At 38.6% G+C, this 5,792-nt stretch overlaps 1 long non-coding RNA gene across 1 annotated transcript; it reads left to right on the top strand.

The window, feature by feature from the left end:
* The first annotated feature begins 984 nt into the window (after positions 1-984).
* Positions 985-4,186, top strand: LOC101858464. The gene is made up of 3 exons (XR_221250.3): positions 985-1,123; positions 1,959-2,023; positions 3,713-4,186. It is a non-coding gene; the product is annotated as an uncharacterized LOC101858464 (long non-coding RNA).
* The last annotated feature ends 1,606 nt before the right edge of the window (positions 4,187-5,792 follow it).

The following is a 5,792-nucleotide window of genomic DNA, read 5'->3' as shown; positions in this document are numbered from 1 at the left end:
GGCTCTCAGAAGACACGAACCAGTAACACGAGGGCCAATAAAGGACTGGAAGACGCCCTTCGCTTGGGTCCTTCCCCCACGGACAAATCTCTTCTACTGAAGGACACACGTCCAGGAAATGAGCTTAATTAGGGGAAATTTGGAGCCATCCTCAAACAATTCTCTGGCCAAAATCCAATCTCTACCATCTCGAAATCATTTTTATATTCTTCTGTTTCGGTAGGGAGCAGGAACGATGTATTATCTGGATTGGCAGATGGATTTGCACATGTTCTCCGCAGGGAAGATAGAAAAAGAGAAGATTGGTCGAGCCTGAAAATGAAGACAGAAAGAGAAAGGGGGAGGGTTGTGACTCGGGGCGAAAGAAAAAGAACAGTCCGACGTCATAGATGAAGAAGAAGAAGAAGAAGAAGAAGAAGAAGAAGAAGAAGAAGAAGAAGAAGAAGAAGAAGAAGAGGAAGAAGAAGAGGAAGAAGAAGAAGAAGAAGAAGAAGAAGAAGAAGAAGAAGAAGAAGAAGAAGAAGAAGAGGAGGAGAAGGGGAGGAGGAGGAGGAGGATGAAGAGGAGGAGGAGGAGGAGGAGGAGGAGGAGGAGGAGGAGAAGGAGGATGAGGAGGAGGGGGAGAAGAAGAAGAAGAAGAAGTAAAACAACAACAATAACAACAACAACAACAATATCAACAACAATAACTAATAACAGCAACAACAGCAAAAACATCAGCAGTAGGAACATGAACACCGACAACAACAAAAGCAAGAATAAAAAGAAAAACACATGAAATATTTTTAATGCCAATTTTTAACAAGTTGAATTTATCGTTACTATATCATCAATACCATCATCCGCATCACCATCATCATCCTCAAATCATTACTAGTATGATCATTATTTCACAGTTATTGTTACTATCATTATGATCATCATTACTATATTATCATCAGAACCCACAGCACCATGTTCCTGCTGAAATCGCTGGCCGTTCTCCTGTGCGTTTACCTCTCGGAGCAGAGGGTGTCCCGTGGTTCCTCCGATTGTGACATATGGGTGCATGAGGGTGGAGCCACCGCGACTATTGCGGAAAACTGTAACTACGGCAGGGTATACTGGTCCTATCCAGAGTCAGGTATGTTAGAATGTTTGAATGCTGAGTTTAAAAAGAAAGAGGCACATCGAAATAATAACGGTTATTTAGTGCAGTGGAAAAGTAAGACAGACGGACAGACAGAAACTTTGGAAGTTATATCTAGACGTTTTAATGTAATAATACTACAACATATGTTTGGCTTGCAATATTCTTGTAATATTTATTTTTTTACTTTGAATTACTAATTTTTTATATGATCAGTTTTCATTCATGTGTTAGTAGCATTATGATCATCATTACTCTCTCACCAGAACGTACATACATTAAAAAAAATACTAGCACACATGCGCATACACGCACACACACACACACACACACACACACACACACACACACACACACACACACACACACACGCACACAAACAAAAACACAAACACACACATACACACACATAGATCTATACACACACACACACTTACATACATACATACATACATAGTCACACACCACGCTTCGAGTAATTTAAGCATTATAAATTGTCAGAAATTTCTTACCTGCTATGTTTAGTCCTTAATCTCATAAGGATGAATCAACCCTTTTCCCTATTTCGTTTATTTTTTGTTTGCTTTCCTTGCTCTGTGTGTGTCTTCTCCCCGTCTGAAGCTCATAACAAACATATACACGGAGGATAGATAGATAGATAGATAGATAGATAGATAGATAGATAGATAGATAGATAGATAGATAGATAGATAGATAGATAGATAGATAGATGCAATGAATGGGATCAATGAATGAATACACACAAAGAAGACCCACATTCCCATTGAGTTTCTGTTTGACAATCGATAACATAACTATCTATTTCCAGATCTGAAGATCAACTTTAAAAACAATGTCTGTGTGAGTTTCTCTGATGAAGGCATTGTGAGCGAAGTAAGTGTCCACTCTACTGTGCTGTGTATCTTCCCATTGTAGTCTTCATTTATTAGATTATTATGTACCTTTGGTGCTATACTTTAATATTTCAGGATGCAGAGATTTCCTGTGGTCTCAACTGACATACTGCATGTTGAATCATTTTGCTACTTCAGAATTACAAATTCCTATTTACTCAATACCTAGATTTGAGAAGTTTGACGTGAACATTTTTGAGTTTCACGATATGCCAAGCTTTTTCAAATTCAAATTTGAATATCTCAACCCTGGCTCCAAATGTTCTAACAAAATTTGCAAATTCATGCAAATTTAATTTGATAGAGCAAATAGAACATAATTTGCTTTCTGTAACTAAAAACGGCCAAAACTGTTAGATACAGCTTTGTAATACTGAGGTAGCAATTTTGTATAATGCGCCTGTGGGGGAGGAAGAAGGGGGAGGTGGGGTGTGGGGGAGGTTTCTTGTGTTCAAGAGGTACGGTGTTCGCCTCGAACTCAGAAGGTCCTGGGATCGAAGCCTGCCCGTGAAAGATGTTCTGCTCCAAAATGTTCTCCCTTTCTTGTTCTTTACTCCTATTTTGTCATGTGCTTTCTTTGCATGTATGTATTCGTGCCTATTTATGTGTTTGTGTGTGAGTGTGAGTGTGAGTGTGTGTGTCTGTGTGTGTGTATATATGTGCAATGATAATAAACATAATAATAATAATGATGATGATGATGATGATGATGATGATGATGATGATGATGATGATGATGATGATGATGATGATGATGATGATGATGATGATGATGATGATAATAATAATAATAATAATAATAATAATAATAATAATAATAATAATAATAATAATAATAATAATAGTTATAATGATAATGATAATGATAATTATAATAATTGCATCTATATGTCGCATATCCATGCTCTTCAGTCAGCCCTGTGTGTTTTAAAAGTCAGTATTATAACCCCAGCAGACCTTAGAACACTCAGAAACACTCAGAAATACTCAGAAACACTCTCGGCTTCCTGTGAAACCCACAGTGCAATCTGAGGTTTGCACACGCTCAAACACTAAAAAACTGACGAGATCTTGTACAACGTCGGACCTCTAACGGGATTCGAACCCACGACCTTACGGTTGCTAGTCCGAGAGCTTACTCTCGTGGCCATCGACGCAACGTGATGTGTATGTTTGTTCAAGTGTGTATGTGTTTGTGTTTGTGTGTGTGTGTTTGTGTGTGTGTGTTTGTTTGTTTGTGTGTGTGTGTGTGTGTGTATGTGTGTGTGTGTGTGTGTGTGTGTGTGTGTGTGTGTGTGTGTGTGTGTGTCTGTGCATGTGTTTATGTGTGTGTTTGTGCGTGTATGTGTGTGGGAGTGTATGTGCGTGTATGTATGTGTGTGTTTGTGTGTATTATCATGAGTGTGTCTGTTCAAGTTATTTATCATGTTTAGATTATCTACCACAAAACCTTTTCCTGCCTGTGGGTGGTTGGCGGGTGCTCCGGTGTGGTTTGCTCCTTCTTTCCTATCAAACATCTATCATCCTTATCTCCCCTTCTTCTTTTTCTTTATGTTTGTTACTCTCTTGTAACACCTCTAATCTTCTGGCGCTCATACGACCTTATGCAGTTGCGAGCGCCGTAAAACCTCTACTAAAACTATACTGTTTCTGCCTGACATTGTCTCAGATCTCCGACGTCTCGGACGGGAAAGGAAAGACCCTCACCTTGCCAGCCCCTGGTTCCTCCGTGTGCACCAGCGCTAGTGGTGGTGACGTCATCCTCAAGCTCACAGCGACCAAGGGCAACAATGCTAACAGTGTGTACATTAAATACAGCATTAAAATGTAAATTTATGCAAACAACCGTGTAAACTGCTGAACTATAGGGATGATTTTGATAATGATAATAATAAATGACATTTATTTTGCGCTCAACCCTGATTAAAGCGCACAGGCTCTGGACGCTTTACAATACAGTACAACGTACAACAGTAAACTGTTTCGTCTTAACCTCCTGTTTGTGATAGAAATTTCCTTTTTTGTGCTATTGTATGTTTGAGGTATGAAATAAATTAACTTTGGGATTTAAAAGGTTTTCAAAGTATTAGTATGTTTGGGTTATTTGAGTTATGAAATAAATAAACATTGGGAAAAATTGAACAACAAGTCCTCTGTCTGATTGTTCTGTTATACAAAGACTGTTGTTGTTTCATTGTTTGAGTGCATGTTTTAGTGATGCTGCTGTTGTTGTTGTTGTTGTTGTTGTTGTTGTTGTTGTTGTTGTTGTTGTTGTTTAAGCAGTATTTCCATTGCTAAATAAAAGCGTGCAAAAAAAATTACAAAACTTTATCAAGCTCAATTTCAAGAAGGACGAAAACTTTGAAGATCAGTTTTCATAGCAAAATCGGGAACAGATCACTTAAACACCTCGCCTCACTCGGCAGCCTCGATTTCTCCAAAGACTAAACATACGCTACTATTTTAAACTTTAAAAAAAATAAAGATTCTGAGATTTCAGATTGTAGATTCTGGTAAGATTTGTCGGCCATTTTCAGATAGGCCTGTCATACGACGTTACAAAAAAGATAATGATTGAGTTTGCTGCACACCCGTCACAGCCACCTAAACTGAAAGTTGTACAGAGTTGGGACGTTAAAGAACCCTTGGTTGGCTAAAATCGATAAGAGTAGGCTTCGGCCGCCACCCGGGCAAAATTCATAATTCCCTCCGAACTGACAAAGTTTAATGTGTCCCGTTCGCTCATATGACCTTATGCCGTTGCGAGCGCCGTAAAATGATGTTACAACTAAACGTGGCTGAAAACTTTCGATGTATCTTAATTAGAAAGTTAAAGTACTGTCAAACTCGGATGATCTGTTTTGGGTTTCAAGATATTGTTTTATGAGTTTCGTTTTTCCTTATTTTATTGCTCCTCGAAGCGTATCCATTTCAAAAACAACTCACAATGAAAGAGAGCCGTACAACATTTAAACTCAAACAACATTTGGTCACCTTCTTGAGTATCCTGTTCTTTTCAATTCTTAAGTCTCAACTCATGGTACTAGTTCGAGATCAAAATATGTTGAATTTAGAAAGCGCAGAAAAGCCCTTAATTTAAATATAATTGCTTAATTGAAGTAAAATCCAAAAAATGCAGCTTAGCCCCTTTCAGCTGTCATTTTAAAATAGTTACCTTACATTGAAAAAGATTATTTGGTTGTTATTCTGATTCTATTTTTTTCTCCCAAGATTATTCAACTTCCTTCCCACCATTACTCTCCAATCTCTAGCCTACTTTGTTTTTATTTCTCTGCCCTTATCAGCAAGGAATTCTCTTTCCTGTGTCTTTTCTCCTATCGCATAATAGCACCCTTTGGTGACAATGTCCTCCTGTCGTTAAAGCACACAAGAAAAAGAAATTTTTAAAAAAATCGGGCCGTGTCGGAAAATTGATCAGGAACAAAATGGTATTGACCCAATGTTTTCAACATTACCGACTGTGCTGTGAGGCCAGACAATATCGGGGAAGGAGGAAATCTCGCGTTTTCATAACCAGAAACTCTCGTGAAAACTGCTATCTTTGGACCGACTCCCGGAACAACAGGATACCGGAAGAATAACATTACCACATCAAGGGTCAGGGGAAGGCTTTCATTGCTTCCGTTGGCTGGAAACTCGCAGAAGCAACAGAAGTGTCCTGTGAACCTCCTAAACTAATAATGTCCTGTCTTGCTGACTCTTTTTTCAGGGGTTTTTTCCTCGATTCT

The sequence above is a fragment of the Aplysia californica genome, unplaced genomic scaffold, assembly GCF_000002075.1.
Source record: "Aplysia californica isolate F4 #8 unplaced genomic scaffold, AplCal3.0 scaffold01522, whole genome shotgun sequence".
Lineage (NCBI taxonomy): Eukaryota > Metazoa > Mollusca > Gastropoda > Aplysiida > Aplysiidae > Aplysia > Aplysia californica.
This window is presented reverse-complemented; position numbering and strand designations above follow the sequence as displayed.